Source organism: Sminthopsis crassicaudata, chromosome 6 (genome assembly GCF_048593235.1).
Source record: "Sminthopsis crassicaudata isolate SCR6 chromosome 6, ASM4859323v1, whole genome shotgun sequence".
In the NCBI taxonomy this organism is placed as follows: domain Eukaryota; kingdom Metazoa; phylum Chordata; class Mammalia; order Dasyuromorphia; family Dasyuridae; genus Sminthopsis; species Sminthopsis crassicaudata.
In genome coordinates, this window is record NC_133622.1 from 245,948,041 (window position 1) to 245,974,158 (window position 26,118).

Sequence of the window (26,118 nt, forward strand, 5' to 3'; positions counted from 1 at the left end):
CATCACTGAAAAGGGTGGAGGTCCTGTCCCAGAATTCTTGGGGTTAGGCAAATGAACTTTAAAACAACCAGGGTGGAGGGGCAGCTAGGTGGCACAGTGGATAGAGCACCAGCCCTGAATTCAGGAGGACCCGAGTTCAAATGTGGTCTCAGATACTTAACACTTCCTAGCTGTGTGACCCTGGGCGAGTCACTTAACTCCAGCCTCAGAGTGGGGGGAGGAGGGGAAACAACCAGGGAGCTTTGAATTTAGAGCTTGTAGTTTAAAGTTTGAAGCCTAATGTAAGAATCCATCTAACTTTATCTAATAATTCCTATACCTAAGATATGTAAAATGTATTAATATATATAATTCCTATACTCCTTAACTAGACTGACTACATACATTGCTTTTTGACAAATTGAATAATCCTAACAATTTATATATATTGTTTTAAGATTTACAAAATACTTTACACACATCATTTCCTTAGATTCTCACAACAACTCAGTGAGGAGGACAGGGAACTGAGGCTCAGAAAGGCAAAATGGTTTTCTTGTGGTTCACAATTAAGAGAAAGTGTTGAAAGCAGGATTTGAACCCAAGTATTCTTTGATTGCAAGTCTAGCACTTTTTTTCTGCTATACTATTCTTCCTTTCTTCCTCCCCCTTCTCCTACCTCCCCCATGATAGGAAGAAAAAAAACAACCCTTGAATAATCAAAAACTAAAGGGACAGAAGTCTCCCATAAAAAGAAAAAAAGTCATAGAATGAATTAAAAAATAGAAACCAGAAATAGACTGTCAATAGAATTATTGAATACTTTTTTTTAATACAGAGGTTAAGAGAGTGTTTGGATCAAAATATCTTTTGCTACAGCTGATTCATAGTAGAAGTAACATTGATTTCACACAAAATTGAATTCATACCAGGAAGCATTAAGAGAAAGATAAAAGGAAACTTTTCATAAAGATACCCTCTAAAATGGGAGCGTGTCAACTTCAAATGTTTACATACGTTATCTCATGGTAAAATTGTTAAAGGAGAAGCTCACAATATTAGATTAAGTAAATTATTCTTTCAGTGTTCCTCTGTCAGAAGATAAAGCCAATAAAAAGATAAAGCAATTACAGGACTGAATAAAATATTAAACAAATTGGATAGAGCTCATTGGAAATACAAACATTATTCATTTTACCAAGTACACATTGAATCTACATAAAAACCTGATCATGTGCTGGGTCACAGAGAAACCATATATAAATTTAGAAAAGCCAAAATTTTACATATAAATCATAATGAAACAAAATGGTCCATTATTCTATAAGAAAAATGTATAATCTTTGCATCTCGCTCTCTTAATTCTTTATAATCTCAACTTCCAACCTTATTGCTCAACTGAAAGAGCTCTTTCCAAAATTACTAATGATCTCTTGATCACCAGATCTACTGGTCTTTTCTCAATCCTTATCCTTCTTGACCTCTCTGTAGCCTATCAATTACTGTATGGTAGAGTACCCATAGCAGGGGATATGGTTTCACCCATGCTCAGTCAATTTATACTGCATATTTCTATGTGTATGGCTCTCTCTATAGCATTGTATAGGGCTCACAGAACCTCCTGTCCCTGCTTTCAAGAAGTGATTTTTAATTCATCTATGTAATATCCTAGAATTTTAGAATTGGGAGAGACCCCAGTGACCGTTTGTGCCAAGCCTTCTCAAATAGCAATCAATTCCACATCCAATAGATGATCGCCTAGTCTTTGCTTAAAGATTTCTAGGGGAGGTGGAACCCACAACCAGCTTATTTCACTTTTGGCAAATTCTAATTATATAATTACATGAGTGAGAATTCTATGTTGTGTTCCACATTCCGTCCCCATGGTCCTTTCTCTGAGCATAGATGGCTCTATTCATCACTGAGCAATTGGAATTGGTCTGAATCATCTCATTTTTGAAAACAGTCACGTCCTTCAGAATTGATTATTGTAAAATATTGATGTTATTGGGTACAATGATCTCCCGGTCCTGCTCATTTCCCTTAGCACCAGTTCATGTAAGTCTCTCCAGGTCTCTCTAAAGTCATCCTCCTGATCATTTCCTATAGAACAATAATATTCCATAGCATCCATATACCATCACTTATTCATCCATTCTCCAGTTGATGGGCATCCATTCAGTTCCCAGTTCCTTGCCTCTATAAAAAGGGCTGCCACAAATAGTTTTGCACATGTGGATCCCTTTTCTGAGTAGGTGTATTCTTGAGCCTGACTTGAGGACTCCTCAAAGATGAATTATATTCCCTGCTATCCTAGAGCTGTGGTTCCAATCCTCAGGGGACAAAGCTAAAGATTTACACAATGGATTTGTTTTTCAGAAAAGACAAAGACAGGTTTTCCTCTAGAGATGGACCATGAAAAGGTCAGCACAATCTCTGTGTATTTAAAAGAGCATTGATTTTTAAAAATAAGACAAGCATCATCAGACATTAGGACAATTTCCAAAGGGTCTCTTGGCAAGCGGTGCCATTGGCCCATGACTCCATGGGCCATAGGACCCCTAAGGAAGCAGGCTCAGGAAAGGGGCCATTGCAAACAGCTGTTTCTATACGTCCAGAACAGAGAAGACGGGGTCAATGCCACAAGATAGGGAAGAAATCATTTCCTGTGGTTAAAGAAAGTTGAAATGAACAAAGTAGATATTTAGAGAAGTTGATGAACTAAAGCCAAGATTATTGCCTCCGGACTTTATGCCTTGAATAGTGTACATTACTGACTTCCAATAGTTCTGTTTATGAGGTCTCCACACCTTTCTTTCACCCAGGATTCGGCAGGGATTGGTTGTTCTTTGTTCTCGAAGAGAACCAAAATGACGTCACTATGTTGGAGTCGGATTACAGTGTGTCTGACTGTCTGATCAGGTTGGATATAATAGTCCCTATGAACATTTCGGGCGGCTTCTCTAATTTTGTGCATCTCTCCTTTCTTCTGAACTCATTCAATTCTTGTTTGCTCGTAGAGCACAGAATCTTCTCTGATGAGGGCGCGCCATGCTGGGAGGTCCTATGCCAGTGTCCCCATGCCATCCGATCAATTCTGATGTTCTTAAGAGAGACCTTGAGAATGAGAATGTCCTTGGGATGGGAACTTAAACCAGCTTGTCCTCTTCCTAAGACCAAAATTCTTCAATCTACTCCGAGACTACCTTCCCAACTCTCCCCTGACTTTGTCCTGATCCTTCAAAGCATCTCTCCAACTCCTCCCTGATTTTATCCTTCAAGCATCTCCCTAACTCTCCCCTTATCACCCCAACTCTCTCCTGGTTTCTGCTTACTTCCTTCTGTCTGTAAAAATCACTCCTTCCCAAAGTATGGCACAAAATCATATTTGGATCTTGTCTATGATTTTTACTCATTAATAAATGCTTGCCTTTTGGCAGGGAGAATGTCTTGTGATGTTTCACAATCTTTGCAATTCATCTTTACTCTTCTAAGCCTTGTCGGGTGACCACATCACTTGTATCACTTTTTCTGACCATTTTGTGAGCCCCAGCCCTGTGTGAGTTCTCTGTAAAATCGTCTTTTTGGCAAGTGTACATCTGGCAATCAAACGACATAGCTAGCTCAGTGTAGTTGGACTTTCTGCAACAGAGTTTGAATGCTCGGCTATTTAGCTTGAGAAGGGATCTCACTGTCTGGTATCTGATCCTGGTGATCTTCACAATCTTCCGTCATAGCATTCACAGCATTCAGATACCTCTGGCAATGTGTGTGTCAAAACCATTATCTAGATTGGGGGAGCTAGGTGGCGCAGTGGGTAGAGCACCAGCCCTGAATTCAGGAGGACACGAGTTCAAATCTGGTCTCAGACACTTAACACTTCCTAGCTGTGTGACCCTGGGCAAGTCACTTAACCTCAGCCTCAAAAAACCCCCCAAAACATTATCTATGTGGATATGATATGCCCAAAGGGCTATAAAACTGTGTATACCTTTGTTATTATTATTATAGCTTTTTATTTACAAAACATGTACATGGGTAATTTTTTAACATCAACCCCCCCCTCCTTCCCCCTACCCCCTCTCATAGATGGCAAGAGGTCCAATACATGTTAAATATGTTAAACTATGTTAAATACTTTATATGTATACATATTTAGACAGTTATCTTGCTGCACAAGAAAAATTGGATCTAGAAAAAAGGTAAAAAAACCAGAGAAGGAAAACAAAAACACAGCCAAACAATAACGGAAAGTGTGAGAATGCTATGCTGTGTTCTACACTGTTCCCACAGTTCTGTCTCTGGGTGTAGCTGATTCTCTTCATTACTGAACAATTGGAACTGGTTTGACTCATATTGTTGAACAGAGCCACGCCCTTAGAATTGATTATCATACAGTATTGTTGTTGACATGTATAATGATCTCCTGGTCCTGCTTGTTTCACTCAGCATCAGTTCATGTAAGTCTCTCCAGGCCTTTCTGAAATCATCCTGTTGGTCATTTCTTACAGAACAATAATATTCCATAGCATTCATATACCATAATTTACCCAACCATTCTCTAATTGATGGACATCCATTCAATTTCCAGCTTCTAGCCACTACAAAAAGGGCTGCCACAAACATTTTTGCACATATGGGTCGGTTCCCCTCCTTTAAGATCTCTTTGGATATAAGCCCAATAGTAACACTGCTGGATCAAAGGGAATGTGCATACCTTTTGACAGAGCAACATCACTACTAGATGTATAATCCAAAGAGATCAGAGGAAAAAAAGAACATATATGCACAAAATGAAGCAATTCTTTTTGTAGTGGTAAAGAAGTGGAAATTGAAGGGATGGTAATCAGTTGGGGAATGGCTGAACAAGTTGGGGTATATAATCGTGATGGAGTATTATTGTGCTATAAGAAATGATGAATTAAAAATTTTTTAAAATTAATTTTATAATTATAACATTTTTTTGACAGTACATATGCATAGGTAATTTTTTTTTTTTTTTACATTATCCCTTGTACTCCCTTCTGTTCTGAATTTTTCTCCTCCTTCCCTCCAACCCCTCCCCTAGATGGCAGGCATTCCCATACATATTAAATATCTTATAGTATATCCTAGGTACAATATATATGTGCAGAACCGAATTTTGTTGTTGTTGTTGTTGCAAAGGAAGGATTGTATTCGGAAGGTAAAAATAATCTGGGAAGAAAAACAAAAAACTGCTCACAGTTTACACTCATTTCCCAGTGTTCCTTTTCTGGATGTAGCTGATTTTGTCCATCATTGATCAATTGGAATTGGATTAGCTCTTCTCTATGTTGAAGATATCCACTTCCATCAGAATGAAGTGGTTCTTTCAGAAAAAACCCGGGGAAGACTTAAATGAACTGATGCAAAATGAAGTGAGAACTGGGATATCACTGTGCACATCATAACAACAATGAAATGATGCTCAGCTGTGAAAGACCTGGTTATTCTGATTAATACAAGTATTTAAGAGAATTCTCAAGGATTTATGATAAAAGTCTATACTATATTCTGAAGAAAGAGAACTGATGATCTCTGAATGCAAATTGAAGTAAAACTTTATCTTTTTTTGGGAGGTGATGTGAAATTTAAAAAATGATTTCATTCATAAGTACATACATATGTATGAATATATATATACTCTTGATCTAATTTTGATTGCCTTTTCTGTGGGTGGGAGAGGGATTGGGGGGAAGGAGAGAATTTGGAGCTCAAAATTTAAAAAATGATTTCATTCCTATATACATACATACCTATATATATATATATATATAAATATATACATATATACATATATATATATATATATATATACATACATACATATATATATATATATACATATATACATATATACATATATATATATATATATATATATCCTTGATCCATGATGATGAAAGTATATGCTATACTCTGGAGAAAGAGAACTAATGATCTTTGAGTGCAAACTGAAGTAAAACTTTATCACTTTTTTTGGGTAATGTGAAATTAAAAAAATGATTTCATTCATAAATTCATAAATACATATTCATAAATATATGAATATATATATATATATATATATATACTCGATCTAATTTTGATTGCCTTTTCTGTGGATGGGAGAAGGATTGGGGGGAAGGAGAGAATCTGGAGCTCAAAAGGTAAAAAGAAAAGAATGTTAAAAATTTATAAATAATAAATTTGTTTTAAGACAAATTTAGTGTATGTTTACTCTGTCATGGGGAAAATAAAATGACCATTGGAACTAGACAGGGAAAGCAAATATTCCTTCATTAAATGAACTTCAATGGAAATACCTACAAAAAGCTTACATTTAGACTCACTAAAAAGCAAGAATGAACTCCTGCTTACAGATTACAGTGTCTGTGAACAAGAATATGTATGAATTGTCCCCCCAGGAGTCAAGGAAATTTAATCCAAAAAGACTTTAAAGAGGAAGGTGGAGAGAGAAAACTGCCTAAATACACATAGCAAACAAATACTTGTGTATTAGAATAGAAAGACAATTTGGGGAGGGATTATTCATTGTGAAGAGTTGCCCAGAAAGATGCCCAACATGCTAAGGTTAATGGTCACTTCAGTCTTCCTGATTCCAGACGTAGTATGTCATTCACTGTGCCACCTAGCTTCCTTATAATTCAGTAGTGTGATCTTAATGTTTGGAGGATCTCAAAAAGAGAATGGAAAGGTAGGGAGGAAGAATTCGCTGGGATATGGGGAGGGAAAGGAGAGGAAGAATGTGGAAATTATTTCACAGAAATGGGGTACACAAGCAAAAGTTTATACATTGAAGGGGTATTCAAGGGTTAAATGATTTGAATCTTACTCTCATCTGAACTTATTCAAGGAGAGAAGACTACAAATACACATAGTACAGACATTTATTTTATCCAACAGAGAAGCAGGAGAAAAATACTTCACTCTGGCTTTCTTTACAACTTTCTTATAAATCCTTCAAGGGGAATGGGATTAGCAAAGACATACTATCCCCTATGGATGATTCCTAATTTATCCCCTTGGTATAGAATATGTTTGATAATCTTGCAGGTGCATTGGCCTCTGATACTTTTTAGTTCTTGCTCCCTTTGGATCTAAAAGGGATTGATAATAGGGAAGGACTTAGATTGAAGGCAGGTAAGGGCACAGTGGATAGGGGACTGGGTCTGGATGAGGAAAACTTGAGTTCAAATACAGCCTTGGACATTAATTGTGTAACCCTGAATGAATCATTTAAGCACCTGTCTTAGTTTCTTCAACTGTAAAATGGAGATAATAATAGCATCTACCTCTCAAGTTTATTGGGAGGATCAAATGAGACAATATTAATAAAGTATCTAGAATAGTTCTTGGCCCATAAGTAGGTTCTTTCTCCCTTCATTCCTCTCTTCCTCCCTCCCTTCCTCTCTTCCTTCCTCCTTTCCTCTCTTCCTCCCTCCCTCCCTTCATTCCTTCCTTCCTCTCTCCCTCCTTCCTCTCTCCCTCCCTCCCTCCTTCCCTTTCTTCCTTCCTTCTTGCTTCCTTCCTGCCCTTCCTTCCTTCCTTCCCTTCCTTCCTTTCTTCCTTTCTTCCTTCCTCACTCCCTTCCTCCCTTCCTCCCTTCCTCCCTTCCTTCTTCCACTTCCTCCTTTCCTCCACCTCCTTCCCTTCCTTTCCTTCTTCTTTCCCTCCCAAGTATTTCTTTCTTGAATCTATCATGAGGGTAGATAGGTGGCAAGCAGGCAGGTCCTGCCTGTCGATGTTTCCCAAAGATCTGTTCTTCCCTAGGCGTATCCCCTGGCTTCAGTTATTTCCTCTAAATGGCCAAATCTCAAGTCTATGCTTCCAGCCCAGTTTTTTATTCAAAGCCCAGCCCCACATTTCCAACTGTTATATGTTTCACTTGGATGATCTTGGGATCATCTATTCTTAAATTGGATCCAACTCTTTTCCCCCTCTGATTTTTCACAATATTGCTTATGTTTATCTAAGCTAACTCTACCTCAGAAATTTCTATTGATCCTTCCTAGCTTGGTCCTTTATGATCAAGGAGAACTTATTTGTCAAAGTAACAATCCTCCAAATCTTTGAAGTTAATTATCATAGTATAATTCATCATAGAAGCAGTTCTTGAATACCTTATGGTATGAACCTCAGGCCAAGTGATCCATTATTACTTCATTTGGATTTCTTACTCAAAGCACCTGAGTGGTAGGAAATGATTGTCTTCATGAGGTGGGAACTAAGGGCTTTCTGTGAGCTATCGAAGGGAGGGTGTAGCTAACTGTGGACACCTGAGTGAGATTAAAGAGTTGGATGGGTGGGGCAACAGCCACAAAATCACTTAGAATGGTTTAAAAGCTTTTCACACTCCTCATTCTCATAGAAGGTCTATAGCCCAGTCTAGCCTATGTGATAATGAAGCCTCTTGTAGCGTTAGCAGTATTGTTCTTTTCACTATCCCAGGCTCAGTTTCAGAATACTCCAAGTAAGTTGGTGGAGATGAGTGTTCTGTTTGTGTGTGCATTGTTGTTGTTTTTTGGTAGTCGTATTTGAATTCATCGTCTGTACTTAGTATATGGACCTTGTAGTCTCTGAAAGGTGCCATTTTTTAGGGATAAATCACTTGTTCTGCTATTATCTGAGTTGAAAGCTGGTTATTTTTCTTTCTCCTTCCTCATCCTTTACTGCAAATCTTCTCCTTTTTTTCTTTTTGGCTACAGAATGGCTTTGGATCCTTAAGTTAAGAGGATCCATTTTTATTTAGTGATCTTAGGATCCCCTCCTCTTCTTCCTCCTGCTCTGACTGTAGATCTCTCTCAGAGATCTCTTATTTTTCCTTAGGGATTTAGATATGGGATTTAAAAAAATGCATGGACAAACCCTAACTATATAAGCCTAGTCCGATTTTCTTTTTCAAAGTCCCATATTTCCAACTGTTACGCCATTTCCTCTTAGGTGACCTATCACTTCTCCCATTCTCAAACTGGATTATCTTGATTCATATACACATGCATATTATAGACATACCTAGATGATATGTTTATTTACATATTTTACATATTTTATTTACATATTATTCACATTATTACACAACATTTACATATTATATTTACATATTTTACATGATATATTTACATATATTACATATAATATTATATATACATATACTAGATGATATATAATGTTTATATATTATATTATGACAACATTAATATTGTCATATTATATTAATATTCACACACATATATGTATATACACACAAATAGGTCATATAATATTAATATTCACACACACATATATATGTATATACACACAAATAGGTCACATAATATTAATATTCACACACATATATATGTGTATACACACAAGTAGACGAATAGAATGCTGTGCTTTGAGTCAGGAAGAATTGTCTCTCTGAGTTCAAATCTGTCCTCAGGTACTTCTAGCCCTGTGATACTGGGCAAGTCATTTAATCCTATTTGGCTCCGTCTTCTTATCTTTCAAATAACTGGAGAAGAAAATGGCAGCGCACTAGTGTCTTTGCCAAGAAACTCCCAAATGGGGTCACAGGGTTGAATACAACTGAACAATTAAGTAGATCAGGTCCCCAGAAGCTTTCAGCTACTATTCCCCTCGGGAGTAGATTCCTCAAGTTATGAGATTCAAAGCCCCCATTTAGAATGCTCTTTCCATATCACTTAACTAGTTAACATCTCTCTAAAATCAAAGAACCAATTAATAGTAATTAGAGTTTACAAAAAAGCTAGCCACTAATGGAAATCCAGCTATCTTACTGTCTTTCCCTTCAATACCACTAGCTTTTAAATTTAATTTCTTTCAACTGTGGAATCTACGATTGATCCATGTTTATGTAGTTTAATCCTTTCCTTGTGTTGTGGGAGTTATAATCTTATAGTAGTAGCCACTAACACTCAAAAAGAGTCTGGGGATCATTTGTATTTGTATAATTTCTCATTCAAGTCACTTCTATTAGTTGTAACTGGTGATTTCTCACTGTGGAAGCACAGATCCACTATTTAGCTGTTTGGGGATATCAGAAGTACATTCAAATAATACTTTTCACAAAAATAAGAGACAATTTCCTAAGATTTATTGTGCATCTTCTTGTTTTTTTCTTCTGTAAATTTCTGTGTTTCTTATACTGTGATTTCTCCCTTTCTCATGTTACAACTGCTCTCAGCAGAATCTGACATGATAGATATCTCGGTCTAGTTATCTATCTATCTGTCTGGGCACCCATCTGTCTATCTAAAATATATATATATATATATATATATATATATATATATATATATACACACACACACATATATATGTATATATATATATACACACATATATGTATATATATACATACACACATATACATATATACATACACACATATATATACACATATATACATATATATATATATATATATATATATATATATATATATATATATATATATATATATATATATATATATATAAAATCTATCTAGACAATTTCCTCCCTTTCCTTCCTTTTCAGTTTAAAGATGTTTTGAAGAAATTTGAGGTTTCTTAAAAAAAAGAAAAATAGACCCTTATCTGCCCTTATTAATGACACTCTCTTTCTGGCCCAAGACTCCCATTTATCATTGCTACTCAGAAACCCTAAATATAAGATTTTGTTAGCTCTTCTCTCTAAAATCATTTAACAAATACTTCCTGTCATCTTCTAATATTTTCTTTATTTCCCATTCTACAGTGAAGACAACTAAATTATCAAATTTTTATGAATAGTTAAAATTTCCCTGTTTCAAATTATCCTTCCTTTGAACAATTTCTATGTTTGGTATCTTCCCTGTAGTGTGGTAGAGTACAGAATAGCTCAAGATGGGAAATAAAGATCCTTTTGTGTTATCGAGTCCTAACACTACCTAAGTTTGTCTTTGGGTTAATCATTTTGTGATTCACTAGAAATGGACATCAGAGGTGGGTGGTAAATTATTATGGGAAAAGCTGTAATTTTGGGGGGAATGGTTGTTTCATTATCTGCCCTATTCCCCATCTGATAGTCCTCTAGGCTCTTCTCTGACTAATGCTGTATTTTAAAGATTTTACCAGAATCTTTACTTTCTCATCTTCCACAGTATGGTTATCTTGTACCTCTGAATATTTGCTGGTTATGGTGGACAGAAATTTTTTTCGCGATGATATAATTCTACATCCTTACCAGGTGGTTCTGGGAAATGACTGCCCAGTAAATAGTCTTACTTTACATCGATTATACCTGATCTATCCAATATGGCAATGTGGGATAGATGTTGAGGTAAGACTCTTTAAGCCCATTATCTTGGTCATCTCATTCCCCTTCCTTTTATGGTTTTATTCCTCAGTTGTCATTTATGGGTGAATGAACTCAAATTCCTGCCAGTCAATGAAGAATGGAATGGTTGTATAATGTGTTAAAGAACTAGTGCCTTCCTGTCCCCACAAGTAATGGATCCAATCCTATCATAGGCAAATTCCCCTTGTTTCCAAGGGGCTGCTTGGCCAAGGCTGAGCTTTTGGTGCCTTTTTGATAATGTGGGCTCTTAGCTTTGGATGAATTCAGTTCCAGCTTCGCTCAGTGGTGGTCATTAAGGCCAACAGGTTTACACTGGTATGAAATGTTTCATTTTCCTCAGAGTGGATCCTGTCTCTTCCCACTCTTAGGTCAAGTGAGGGTGACTTTTTATTTATTACCTTCAGTTATTTGAGGAACCATGGGGAAAGGAAAGTTGAGTGGGGTTATTTCAATGAGTATGGGAGGTTTCCATTAGCTGGGACCTGGTCTATATTGTCTTTTGGGGAATAGATGCAGTCCCTTGGACTTGATGAGGACCTATCCCATTGAAATGGTGTTCACATAATGTAAAAACTTTCTTTGTTTTCTCAGATAACACCCGATGAGATTAATATCAGCAGTTATGTGTCTGTGACCAGAGAAGATTTGCTTTCTACCTCTCTAATGATACCTGTGGTTTGTACGGTTACAAGGTGAGCCCAGAATGTCTAATTGTGGCTTATTTAAGGTTAACCTTCCTCAATAGACTACAGATTTTAGAAGTCTACACTGGGAAATTTATTTTGTTTTAGTTCTGGGATTCCTTTGGATTTAGAAGAAATTGGTGTTAATTTGTTAGTGTAATTAGCCCTGGAATTAGCAACAGAACTACTACCCATGCATATGCTTCCAAGGCCCACTATGATGAAGATCCCTGTTCCTTATATTCCAGAATCACCCCACTCTCCATTGCTTTGCAAAAGCACTGATGGCCAATACATTTTACTTCTCCCTCTCTGTTTCCGAGAAGGATAACCAGTGTGGAGTTAGGAAGATAAACGCATAATTTACCAAGAAGTTGTGCCTGAAATCCCTTTCAGGCCTTTCAGTCAGTGCTTCTGTCTAGAGAGCCTTATTTTCATATTCCTATGAATACACGAGGTGTCATATTATGGCATTGCCCTAATTCTTATAAAGGTAAAGTTGCAGACCTATGCCCAGCTATTCTAGCATGGTGAAGACAATGACAAAGACAAATAAAAAAACCCACAAAACAAAAAACTTAGTGATGGTAAAGTAAAAAGGAAAAACTATCTGGCTACAAACTCAATCTCATGAGGACATAAGCTTAAGCCTGCTCTGTAGGTGATGACAATTCTTGACTTTCCAACTTCCAACTTAACTCCTTCCTTATTTTCAGGGAAAAGGATACCAGACGGCTACATTTTCACCCAAGTTCTGGTATTATTAGAACGTATAGTCCTTGGGAATCTTCTCGAGCATCTGGTGCTTCAGGGTCTAATGATGATACTAATTATCTGTTATGATTATCAAGAGCTGGACCTTGGTAAGAAAACTAGGCCTTATTCAGATTTAATATCTGAAGAAGTACTTTATGGTGGAACAAACGGCACGTTGTAAGGGGAAGAATGTTTTTGAATTTCTGATCCAGCAGCTTGTCTGTAATGTGTATGCTGCTTTAGCACATTATGTTGGGTATAGCTAGTGGAAAAACTGTTTCTCTAGTCTTTTTGGTCTGGAGAAATAAATCCATCAATATAAGGAGGGAGGGAATTCCTGCTATAGAACCTCCTCTAAGAATTATGATAAACAAAACTCTCCTAGGATGGTATTGAAAGGTTAAGTGGCATGCTAGAGGCTTAAACTAATAGGATACATTAGTAATGACATTTGTTTAGGTTTTCTTGGCTTTGAGGCTGGTCCTCTGACCATCATTCATTTATTCTAGTGATTCTTTGCCTAATCTATCTGTCTTAGGAGGGCTCTCTCCATTCTAGCTCATTTTTCAGGTCTGAATGTATTTCCTTCTCTGATTTGACACTCCAAGTTGAGTGATGGCTTATGTTGAGATGGAAAGGGTCCTGAGGCCAATAACAGGAAAGTGAGATTTGTGGAGAGAAATCCATTGATTAAGACTCTAAAGATAGTATTAAAAAAAACATCAGATACTTTTAGGTGAGAAGTTGTTGCTTTTCACCTAAAAAAAGAGAATATTCTTATATTCAGCTCAGTAATTCAGTTGGTTTCAAGGCCACTATTAGATTAGTGTGTGTGTGTGTGTGTGTGTGTGTGTGTGTGTTTGTGAGTATGTGAGTGTGTGTGTTTGTGAGTGTGTGAGTGCGTGTGTTTGTGAGTGCGTGTGTTTGTGAGTGCGTGTGTTTGTGAGTGCGTGTGTTTGTGAGTGCGTGTGTTTGTGAGTGTGTGTGTGTGTGTGTGTTTGTGAGTGTGTGTGTTTGTGAGTGTTTGTGAGTGTGTGTGTGTGTGTGTGTTTGTGTGTTTGTGTGTTTGTGTGTGTGTGTGTTTGTGTGTGTGTGTTTGTGAGTGTGTGTGAGTGTGTGTGAGTGTTTGTGAGTGTGTGTGAGTGTTTGTGAGTGTGTGTGTGTTTGTGTGTGTGTGTGTGTGTGTGTTTGTGTGTGTGTGTGTTTGTGTGTGTGTTTGTGTGTGTGTGTGTGTGTTTGTGTGTGTGTGTGAGTGTGTGTGTGTGAGTGTGTGTGTGTGTGTGAGTGTGTGTGTGTGAGTGTGTGAGTGTGTGAGTGTGTGTGTGTGTGTGTGTGTGTGTGTAGAATTTTATGAACTTGATCATAGCTAAGACATAGCTGAAACTGGGGCCCCTATCAGTTGTGGGGAGAATAAGATGACATCTCTACCAGATAAACCAGTTGTCTACAGTTTCTGTCTCAAGGCCACAGCTCTCCTTTCCTCTCTTTATTCAGTATCTCCTATGAATTGGTTCTAACACACTTTTAGTAAGTGCTTAGGATACTGAAACATAGCTGGCCTTGTCCCAAGTCCCAATTCTGACATACTGGCTATATGACTGGGCAAGTAATATATATAGATATAGATAGATATATAATATGCATATATCTATCTATATCTATCTATATGTCTCTACCAATGCAGACCAGTAGCTGTTCTACAGCTTAGTCTAAAATAATATATTATATGATTATATATATATATAATATAAATAATTTTATATATTATATAAATAATATAAAAATAATTACAATATAATAATTATAATTATAATACATATGTTTATAATATGATTCATAATATATATGATCTATAATATATAATTTATAATATAATTATAATATAGTATATAATATATAATATAATTATAATATTTATTATATAAATAATATAATATATAATTTATATAATATTATATAAATAATATAAAATAATAATATTTTAAACTAAGCTGTAGAACAGCTAGTAGTCTGCATTGGTAGATGGAAGTTCTTCACTAACTAAGGTATAAGAAGGCTGAAAAAATAAGAGAGTACTATAGAAGACCTTAAATACCAGGATGAGGGTTACATGTCCTCTAAATCAATAGGGAGACACAGCAGTCTTTTAGGGTGGGTTAAAGTGATGGGATTAGACCTGTGCCTCTGACAGGATTTTGGAAGGTATATAGGAGGAAGTCATTGGTGTCGATGAACCTAGGCAGGAAGTGCTGAGGGGGCTTTGGTGGGTATAGCCCAATTTGTCTTTCAATTTCTATTTGCTAACTTTATCTTTCTTTTCCAACAGGAACAGTTTTCTGCCAAAATCCTTTGCCTGTGAGTTCTAGTCTTTGACCTCTGCTATGCTAGAGGGAAAGGGGACCAGCTTTTTACCAGTTCACCAGGATGCTGGCTCAGAGTTACTTTAAGACTGTCATGAAGCAAAGGCACCTCTCGTCAAGAGGATTTTTAGAAAGTTGTGATAATGTCTACCAAGAATCTGATTTTTTTTTTTTTTTTTTTTTTACTATTTTGGTTTTAAAATTAATGTTTTTTAAATAAACAGAATTGATACTGCCTTTTAACTTCTAGTTTTATTTTTTCTCATTTTTAAACATTCAACTTTTCTTATTTTAGGCTTAAAATGCTTTCTACCACCCACTGAGAAGGAAATAATATATTCATCATACATGTGAAATCATGTAAAACATTTCCATGTTAGCCATGATGCCAAAAAAAAAAAAAGGGCAAGAGATTAATTGGGGGAAACATCCTTCAATATGCCCCGAGTTCTTCAATTCCTGCTCTGGAGCTGGATATCATTTTTAATCATGAGCCATTCTGAATTGTTTCAGATTATTGAACTGAATTATAGAATTACACATCTCACAATTAATCATTGTTACAATATTGCTGTTACTGTATACAGTGTTCTCCTGGTTCTGCTCATTTTACTTTTCAGGTTTTTTTGAAACAATCCCCATCTTAATGTCTTATAGCATAATAGTATTCTATCATCTTCTTATGCCATAGCTTATTTAGTCATTCCCCAACTGATAGCTAGGCTAGCTTTTTAATGAGAAATATTTAGAGCAGTGGCTGCTTGTGTGGTTTTTTTCTTAAAGACAAAACTTCAAAAGGAAATGTCTTTATTCTTGCAATCACAATTGTAGCTTCTCATAGAAGGGATTTGATGATCACAATTATTTATTATATAATATTTAATTATTATAACTATTTAAACTTTTTTTTTTTTTTTTTTTTTTTTTTTTTTTTTTAGCTGAGGCAATCGGGGTTAAGTAACTTGCCCAGGATCATACAGCTAGAAGTGTTTGAGGCCAGATTTGAACTCTGGTCCTCCTAATTTCAGAGCTGGTGCTCTATCCACCGCCTAGATGCCCCAGGAATCTCATTATTGAACAGGTCTAAAGATCACACAAAAGGACTCGTGTTCCCACTCAGGGTTTCTTTAGGGAATATCAGAATGTATGCTGGAGCCAGCCTGAATATTTTCAGTGTGTGTATTTATACCTTGGAAATCAGCAAAGCTATGAATTGGAGCCTTTTTTTTTTTTTTTTTTTTTTTGTTATTTCTAAAGAAAATGAGATGGAGAAAATTTTAATAAGGCAGGCTAAACTTAAGTATGTTTATATAAATATATATATATGTATATATATATATGTATATATATATATACATATATATATATATATATACATATATATATATATATATGTATATATATATATATATATATATATACATATATATATATTTAATACATTTGAGATCTAGTTGGTAAACATTTACACCAGCTTGTTTGGTGAAATTCCTAAAGACTTCAGGAGAACTAGAAGACATTAAATGATATGCTTTAGTTTAACATGACAAAATCAAGGATTGAGGAAAAAAAGACACTGCACAATCCATATTGAAAAGTGTTTTTGTTTTTTTGTCTTCCCTTGGGTCTTACCTCCTCTTTACTCTTGGAAAGGAAGCAAACTTTCTGTTCAATTAGCAGAACTCCTTCTTGATATCAGTGAATGCCCTCAGGACATCCCCAATGCATTTGCTCCACCATTCCACCAAAAGGCTACGTTTGGATGGCTCCAAAACATGGTGGGACCCTGCAAGTCTTCTGCTTTTCTGAAATGCTCAGTCTTACCTGTTTCAGGAAGCTTTCCCTGAGTGCCCTAATTCTCCATGGCCTTTTTCTCTTCACAGACTAAAGCAAATATTTGTATCATGGATAAGGGTAAGGTTTCATTGATGATCCCACCTTCCTAAAAATAGTTGATACACATACAGTTGGTGTTTATTAAGTTCAAGGCAGCATCAGATATTTTTATTCATAGTTTCCATAGGATTGTCAAGTTTATGAAGGCAAGATACCTGGTTTGTGGTGTTCTGTATCCCCTGGTCTATGGAATATCATTTATGTATTAAATAATTTCCTTTCAAATAAATTTTTATGTGGTTTGTTTATTACATTATAAAAACTTCTCATAGCATCCTTCCCTCTGTCCAGGAGCCATTCCATATAAGAAATAATATTTTTTAAAGAAAAAAGAAGAGAAACTCAACAAAACCTATCTATCTATCTATCTATCTATCTATCTATCTATCTATCTGTCTGTCTGTCTGTCTGTCTGTCTGTCTGTCTGTCTGTCTATCTATCTATCTATCTATCTATCTATCTATCTATCTATCTATCTATCTATAAAGTGTCAATAGATTCAGTGTACCATACTTGAGAACTTCCACACTTCTGTAAAGGATCGGGGTGGGATATCTTTCTACATCTTTTCTTTGAGGACATTTTGGAATTTTGCAAATACAGATAATTGGTTTGTGGTAGGTTCTTTCTGCTTACTTTGGATCATTCATGCATTTTGTTTTATTCTGCTTATTCTATGTCACATGATATAAACATTTCCATGTTTTCATCATTTTCTAGTTCTAACAGCAGAAAAATGCCATTGTATTCATGTATCACAATTTGTTTATTTTAAAATTAATGGGCATCTATTTTCTTTCCAGTTTTTGCTACAACAAAGTGTTGCTATAAATATTTTCTTATATATGGGAACTTTATTCTTACATGTAGTCTCCTTAAGATATAAGCTTAGTGGGGAAATCTTTGGGTCAAAAAGATATGATCATATTTGTCACTTATTTGTATAAACCAAAGCCAAATGATTTCTGGCCTCACCCACAAACATTTCAGTATTTTAACAAATATAACAAATCATAGCCAGAGTAATCTCTAACCAACTACAACCACTTTCTCTTCTTTACCTCTGAAAATATAATCCTACCAGTTATTTCTCTTCGGATGAAAACTTCCCTTTGTGACTTTTTTTTTTTTCCCAAGTCAACTCAGTAGATTTTTTCAGGAAATATTCAACAAGGGAAAATCACTAAAATTAAGGGGAATCAGGAAGGACCTTCTGTAGAAGGTAGCTAGGACTAATATTCTTTGCCTTGGCAGGTATACTTCATCAGTTAGGAAAAGAATTTTCTGATTCAGTTAGTTTTCTAGAATGCTTTGGTTTTATCTCAAACTGAGCATACTTCAAAATTTCTGCAAGAGTCTGACCTAAAGGAGCAGCTAGATGGCACAGTGGATAAAGTGCCAGCCCTGAAGTCAGAAGGAACTGAAGTTCAAATCTGGCTTCAGACACTTAATAGTTTCTAGCTGTGTGACCTTGGGAAAGTCACTTAACCCCCATTGCCTCAGCAAAAACAAAACAAAACCTAAAAGTATTTAAAGCATACAAAGAATTTAGTATATTGGACTTTAATTAGCTAAAAGCCTTCCATTTTGGGGGACAATAAGATAAGTTTGGAGCCAAGTCAAATGAAGGCATGGGAATAGAAGTGAGGAATGGGAAAAAACAGGATGGGTCACGAGCTGTATTTAGGTAAACCATTTCAAATAGAAAGGAAAGAAATAATAGAACTTTTCTGCCTTAGGAAGGGGTTATCAGTCAAAGAAATATAATTCATGAATGCTGATCTTGGAGTCTGGCAAGTAATATGACAGTGACTGTATCAAGCACTGCTTAACAAGATAATGTACTTTATTCGTACCTGCATTTACAGGATAGGAAAGGAATCAGTTGGTGAATGGGGTCATGTTGGAGACTAATGGATATTATTTCCCTTCACTCCAACAGATCTCAGCCCTAGAATTCCCTTCTACGTGACCTTTATTATTAGCCTGCACTATTAACTGGTATTATTATAGGGGATGGGAAGTGAGCATTTAGACAGCAAAATAACCGAAAACAAAAAGCCAGCATAGCTTCCTCATGAACAAGTCAGGCCAGAATAATCTTACTCTCCTTTTTGCTTAAAGCATTTATCACATGCTTTCTGTGTGCCACGAATGTCTATAATGTAATAAAACTGAAAAAAAAATCACTATGGACTTATTGGAAAAAAGTTAAAAAAACTCAATCAGGGTATGTATTTTATTCAAAAACACTGGGAAGTTCCTGAAGCTTCTAGAGATAAAAAAGGACATGATAAGATCTGCCTTTTGGTAATTGAGTTTAGCCTCAATGCATGTGGCAGAGGAATATGAGAAAGCAAATTATGGCTGCAGGAAGGCTAATGAAAAGGATGTTTTGATAGTTCAGGCCAGCATTGATGAGGATGTGAAATTCAGTGGTTGTGGAGAGATCAGAGAGAAGGGGGCAGATGCAAGAGATATGGGGCTAGAGAGTGGGGAGTTCAATTGACAAGCCATGGAAACAAATTGTGAAGAGTAAATGATAATTCTGAAGTTGCATAGCTGGGCTACTACAAAAATGGTGGCCGGTACAACAGAAACGGGGAAGTTGAGATGAAAAGACTCATTTGGAGGTTGGGGTTGAAATGCCTATACAATATTCAAAGTGAAGGTGTCCAGCTACCAGTGGGAGTTGAAGGATTAAAGCTCAGAAAAGAGGAGGAATTGATGTATAAATCATGTATGAATGTATAAAATCATGTATAAAATGTATAAATCAGGGTTATTTGCATAGAAATCGAGGAGATGGTGATATCCCCAAGACACAGAGTACAAGAAGAGTAGGGGAGATGGGGTCCCGGAGGAACCTCCCTGATTAGGGGATAGGACCTGGATAATGAACCAAATGGATTGGATGAGTAAGAAGAGGACCACAAAAGAGCAGTGTTATGAAAACTGGGGGAAAAAAGCATCCAGAAGGGGTTAGAAAATGTATTAATCAATGCAAGAGTCAAGAAGGAAATGGAGACATATCCAGTTGACGTAGGGGTATATTTCGTTGTACTTATTGTTGATGATTTTGATTTGAAACTTTTGATTCAGGAGAGCAAACAAAGCATTGTAAATGCTCTTCTCCATAATGGAACTTCCATGCAGATATTAAAATGATTCAAGATTTAGTGAAAAGGAAAACAGTAGAGATAGCATTGATGACTTCCTGGTTATAAATATGAAGAGAATCATAAAACACCATGAACCCCTAAAGTGTTTTCAACTATTATGGAGAACAACCAGCCTCTTTATTAGGTAACTCCTTTCTCTAAAAGTTCCGCCAGATTTCACTTCCTATCGGATCTTTCAAAGAAATGGCAGAATGTACCCATTCCAAATTTATCTTGGTAATTTCTCGGCATCCTTTTAGATTTTGCTTTCTGGGGCAAAGTAATGCATTTACTTGGTCTTCTATGTGAGAATTCTTTATAGATAAATATCACATGACTCCAAATTTTTTTTAGTTGCCTCAGTACCCTCAGTTCCCAAACATAGCATGAACCTGAGGCCATTTGGACCACTGGGCCCTTGATTCAGAACATCTGAGAGAGGAAATACCTCAGTCTTCAGAGGTGATGATTAAATGCGTGTGATAAGGAAGTCCTCCGAGTTGTCTCAAAGAGTGGATAACTACAGACACCTGGTGTGGCTTAAGGGTTTGAGTGGATGGGCATCAACTATAAAATCACTTGGAAATCTGCCTCCTTCCCTCCCAATTTCTTTGTATCCTCAGAAGATCTGTAGCCCTCACTGGGATCTGTAACCATGAACTTTTTTGCTGCATTAATAATAGTATTTTTATTCTTCTCTAAGGCTCTCCTCCAAGATTATCCAGGTAAATTGGTCTAGCTTACTTTTTAAATTAAAAAAAAAATTTTAATAGCCACAATATAATTGTAAAATGGGCTTCATAGGCAACTATCTGGAGAAGTTCTTCCGGGAATAAATGACTTGTTTGTATTCTCTAGGTATTCCGAGTTAAAATTCTCTAGTTCTCCTTCTCTCGTCTCCCTCTCAAGCCTTTTTATTTGTCTCCTGGCAAATATATTTTTAGTTGCTCTTATTAAGAGCACTGTCACTGAACAGAAGATTGTAACCGCTACACGTTGAAGTGTACCAGAAGTGAGGTTTGAATCTATGTAGACACTTGTCCATTGGATCTTAAATCTAATGTTTTAACGCCTTGAAAGATTAATAATGAAAAAAATCTAGAGGCTTATTCTTGGCTCTGTAGCTCTGAACTTGTGGGGTATGGTAAAAAGAGCTCATTTGGAGAACTTGACTTCAAATTTTGTATTTCAAGGTATTTTTTGACTGACATTGGGCAAGTGACACAATCTTCCTGATATTCATCATTATCTATAAAATGAACACATTGGATGTGGTATCTTGCTCTATTTCGTGATCTTCTCTGTTTCTCAATTATGAAATGACTGAATCCCTTGGGTCTATGATATCTCCAATCTTCAAATTCTGAAATAATCTTCCAGTTTTGGAGAGATGGGGGGCAGCTAGGTGGCGCAGTGGATAGAGCACCAGCCTTGAATTCAGGAGGACCTGAGTTCAAATCTGGTCTCAGACACTTAACATGTCCTAGCTGTGTGACCCTGGGCAAGTCACTTAACCCCAGCCTCAGAGAAAAAAGAAAAAATGAATGGAGAGATGGAGGATAAAGGAAGACTTGCTTGTTTTCTGGTGTTTGTCCACTTGTTATCTCCCACTCTCCATTCAAATAGGAGAAGCAGGATAAGGGCAGAACCTTTGTTTCTGTTGGAGTCACCTCAAATTTTGCACTCTGCCACCTGACTTCTATGCTTTCTTCTCTGATGTTATATTGTTTCCCTCTTTAAAATGAAGATTTTTCTTTTTTGCATAGTATGGGTAACCTGTGGCCCAGACTACTTTCAGGTCATAATGGATAGAGATCTTTTCCAGAATGGGGTAATTCTGAATCCTCAGCAGGTGATTCTGGGAGAAGACTGCCAAGTATCTACAGTCCTAGAAGACAAGTTTTTCTTCTTTTACTCGGTCTTCCAGTGTGGGATACAAAGCGAGGTAAGAATGATGCTCTCCTTCCTCCTCCCCCATAGTCCTTTGCTGGAGTCATCCCTGCCATGAATTGGTGCAGAAGTTCTCCACTCCATGGGCTGGTGGGAGGCCCTTTCACAGCACCATCTTTACCTGTGGACAACTGAAAGGTGTCTGAATACACTTTATCTTTTAAGCTCTGCCATAGCATAGCCCTGTCTTTGCTTGTGTCCGTGCTGCTGAAGCTGGTCAGTTCAATGACACTTCACAATAAAAATTACAGTTCATCAACACAAGTTGTCAGAGGACAGGTCACCTTTCCTATTGGGACTTGATGCTCTGGGGAAGAAAAAAAAAGGATAAATAAAAGAAAATTGGCTGGTCGCCCCCCATAGAAAAGGGGGGATATTCTGTTCTCTGGGTCCTGGGCCAAATCCTCTTGGGAATCTGATACAAAGCCCGTGTGACCCCTTTCCCCAGAGCTGTATCTTCCAAAAAGCCTCTTTGTTCTTGTGATCTAGTTTTAGAGATTCTAAATATTCCGTTTATCCTATTTAAAACATTTATTCCTAACAATTTTTTTCATCAGATGAAGTGGAACATGATTACTTTTCACAGTGTTCTTCACTGTATTTCCTTAGACCACATAGAAGGTGGAAATCATGACATACCTGTGAAGTGTACACTAGATAAGTGAGTACAGTACAACTTCTATGTCCTGCTCTCTTAGCTTTTCTTCTTCCTTAGGCCATTTTTGAGGGGAAGTTAGTATACCTTGCCTTCTTCTGGTCTCCTGACTTGAAATTTCTATAAATTTTGAAAAGAAATAGGATTAGGAGTCATTAATTCTGTAAATTACCCAGAGGTCACTCTGATTTCTACCCCTCTTCCCAATCCAGGTCCAAGGAAATACCTTCTCCCCCCTAAAAATCCTTATGTGTTAGATTCCTATAAGAACAGCAATAGTATGTCACTCTTTTCTATCTGCAAGAGCTGGGCAGTGGGGAAAGATTAAATGGAGCTTTAGCAAAATGAACATATGGATTTCGAAGATGATGCTGGAAAAGGCTGTGGATCAATTTGCGTAGTAGCTAATATTCTGGGAATCTGGTAGGGATGCCTCTGTATTTATGTGTATCAGTCGTCCTAGCCCCCTTCAGGGAGAGGAAGCTGTAGAGCTGGAGTCAGTATTTTAATAACGGAGGAAGATAATAATTCAGCAAAGGATTCTTGTCACAACCTCCCCCCCACTCCCCTCTGCAAACAAAGAGCCATGGGAGAAATATTTGGAAATAGGAACTAAGAACTGTTATTTTTCAAACTCATAGCTTTAATTCTGTCCTTCCCTCTTAAACCTTAACTTAATCTTTTCTTCTCCCTACTTTTTTCCCCCTAGGGAAATCCCAAAACGTCCTCTCATAACGAATTTTCCTCCTCCTTCAGTTGGGGTATCTGGAGTGAATGACTCTTCTCACCGGCAACTTTTTGGTTCATTTGCCCCAAGGACTCTGCAAAATATTGGACACAGGGAGGGGCAAAGTGGCCCCCAGGATCTAGGCGCATCGACTCTAGCTTGGTGAGGATGCCCAAATTTGTAAAAATATCTGAGATCCTGAACAAGTGCTTCATAGCAGAAGAGTGTTTCGAAGAGGGGCAAAGTACCTGAACAAGGCAGCTTGTTGCAGTCATTTCCTGCCCTCCTGCAGGATTTGGGGGGTAGCTGTTACGGGTTGTTTCTGATTGATGGCTATAGGGATCCAAGTCTATCTGCTATATATAGGTCAATTACTAAACTCAAAGAAGAGCTGTCCACCAAAGTCTTCGTGGTTTGCTCACTCCTATAATTAGTATGAGGCATTAGCAGAATTGATACCAGTTCTTGACTCTGAAGCTTCCCATTTATTTACACATTGGTTTCAATTTCTCTTAAGATCTGTCTTCCTTTGGGAGAGTCTTTCAGCAAATGTTTTATATTGGTCTGATTTCCTGTGATTTCTATGGAGCAATCAAATGGCCTGGAGCAAGAAATAAGTCCCAATGATAACTCTAATTTGGAATCTCAGGAGACTAACTCCTAGTATGATTCCAAACTGGGACATTATCCAAAATGCTACTCTTCTCTCTCTTTTTTTTTTTTTTTTTTTTTTTCCGCTGGGTTTAAGTGACTTGCCCAGGGTCACACAGCTAGAAGTGTCTGAGACCAGATTTGAACTCGGGTCCTCCTGAATTCAAGGCTAGTGCTCTATCCACTGCGCCACCTAGCTGCCCCCAAAATGCTATTCTTTATAAAATGGGGGAGAACTTTTTTTTTTTTTTTTTTTTTTTTTTTTTGCCATAAGTGTTAGTAAACTTGGTTAACTTTCATCAGATTTCTGGAAACGGGAAGCCTAATCTGAGATGTTAATGATCTTTGTCAGGAGCTGGGGCAAAGAAGGATGGGAGAGGGGTGAGAAGAAAAACATCAGGTTAAGAGCAAGGTATGAGAGGTAAGAAAATACTCTCCAACACCTCTATTAGGCCTTTGTACCCTCTAAGGATTAGGAAGACAGAAGGAAGTGGTGAGATCTATGGATTAGGTGATTTTTGTCTATTCCACAGATGTAATGTTGCTCTGGAAGGCAGAAATCTAGAACTGATGAGTTCTTGACTCTGGGCATAGTTCATGGTCTTTGTGAATGGATGTTTGCTAACTCCAGTATTCTTTTCTCACAGGAATGCTTTCCCAGTTCCCACCTTGTCACTGGTCTACCCTGTGTCTTGAGGACAAGAAACTCATCATCTAGCCAGTAACCCTGTCCCTTCCCGTGCTGCCCCAGGATTTCCGTGGGCCATTGGGTCCTGGGATCTCTGCACTGGAAGTTGTAAATAGCTGCCCATACTTTTGTGAACCTTTTTAGTGGCTTTTCCAAAAAAACTTTTAAATAAAGGCCATATTCCATATGCTCAAATTCTAGTCAGCTGAATGTTTTCTGAAGTATTCTGGGCCGTTCCTTCTCTTGGAAGCTGTGGCTCAGAACCCCACAGCTCCAGGCTTCTGTGGAACTGCTTGGACTATTGAAAAGTTCTTGGTATCATTCATGGGGCTCATCTCAAAGTATTTCCATGGGAAATTTCAGAATATCCTTGGGTTGAAGTTTTCACAAAAGAAAAAGACCCTAAGCTACTAAAGCATAAAATGTGATTTAATTGTTCTGATAGAACACCAAGGATATGTCAAAGATGTGAGGCCACTAGAAAGATGTTGAATACACTTTCCTTTAAACCTACATAATCTTTCTCAGGTTGTGACTAAGGGTGGGAAATAACACTCGCTTGCTGCACGCCTCACAAACTTTCACTCATAGCTGACAATTTCTTTTTTTTTTTTTTTCCCTGAGGCTGGGGTTAAGTGACTTGCCCAGGGTCACACAGCAAGAAAGTGTCTAAGGCCAAATTTCACTGCAGGAAAATGAGTATTCCTGATCAGGTCCAGGGTTCTATCTACTATGCCGTTCAGCAGCCCCCACAATAAAATATATAATTCATAAAATTCACATGCTATGTGGGAGAGCATTCAGTAGTACCTCATTTTATTTTATCTATATCAGAGTATTTATAATGCACAGAAATCTTGTATGTGTCAAGATTGTAGGACTACAGCAATAGATAAAATATTTTTTCACATTGGAAGATTTATCCTAAAAAGATAACTTATAACCCTAAAGATCATAGAAAAGCCTTGCTAAACCTTTTTTATATATATTTATATATATATATAATATATATATGTGTGTGTGTGTACATATATAATCATAAATCATATTGATGAAATGCTTCATAAAAGCTATGATTATAGAAATGCCATTAGTTATTACATTTTAAAAGACACCAGAAACTTTGTATCTTGAGGTGAGGAGATACATGTGCATCTGTGGGTTAAAGCCTGCAGCATAGGCATAAAACCCTCCTCATTAGTGGAGAGGATAAGGAAATAATAGATGCTTCATGTTGGTACAAAAGCTTGGAAGAAGACAGACTTT

The 26,118-nt window shown here is 36.9% G+C and overlaps 2 long non-coding RNA genes across 2 annotated transcripts; both read left to right on the forward strand.

Annotated features, from left to right (window-relative positions):
- The first annotated feature begins 8,359 nt into the window (after positions 1–8,359).
- Positions 8,360–15,355, forward strand: LOC141547010 (uncharacterized). Its single transcript, XR_012483490.1, has 5 exons — positions 8,360–8,473; positions 11,129–11,307; positions 11,917–12,017; positions 12,725–12,871; positions 15,091–15,355. It is a non-coding gene; the product is annotated as an uncharacterized LOC141547010 (long non-coding RNA).
- Positions 15,356–20,767: 5,412 nt separating this feature from the next.
- LOC141546821 (uncharacterized) lies at positions 20,768–25,060 on the forward strand. Its single transcript, XR_012483428.1, has 5 exons — positions 20,768–20,906; positions 21,948–22,126; positions 22,689–22,792; positions 23,496–23,675; positions 24,812–25,060. It is a non-coding gene; the product is annotated as an uncharacterized LOC141546821 (long non-coding RNA).
- The last annotated feature ends 1,058 nt before the right edge of the window (positions 25,061–26,118 follow it).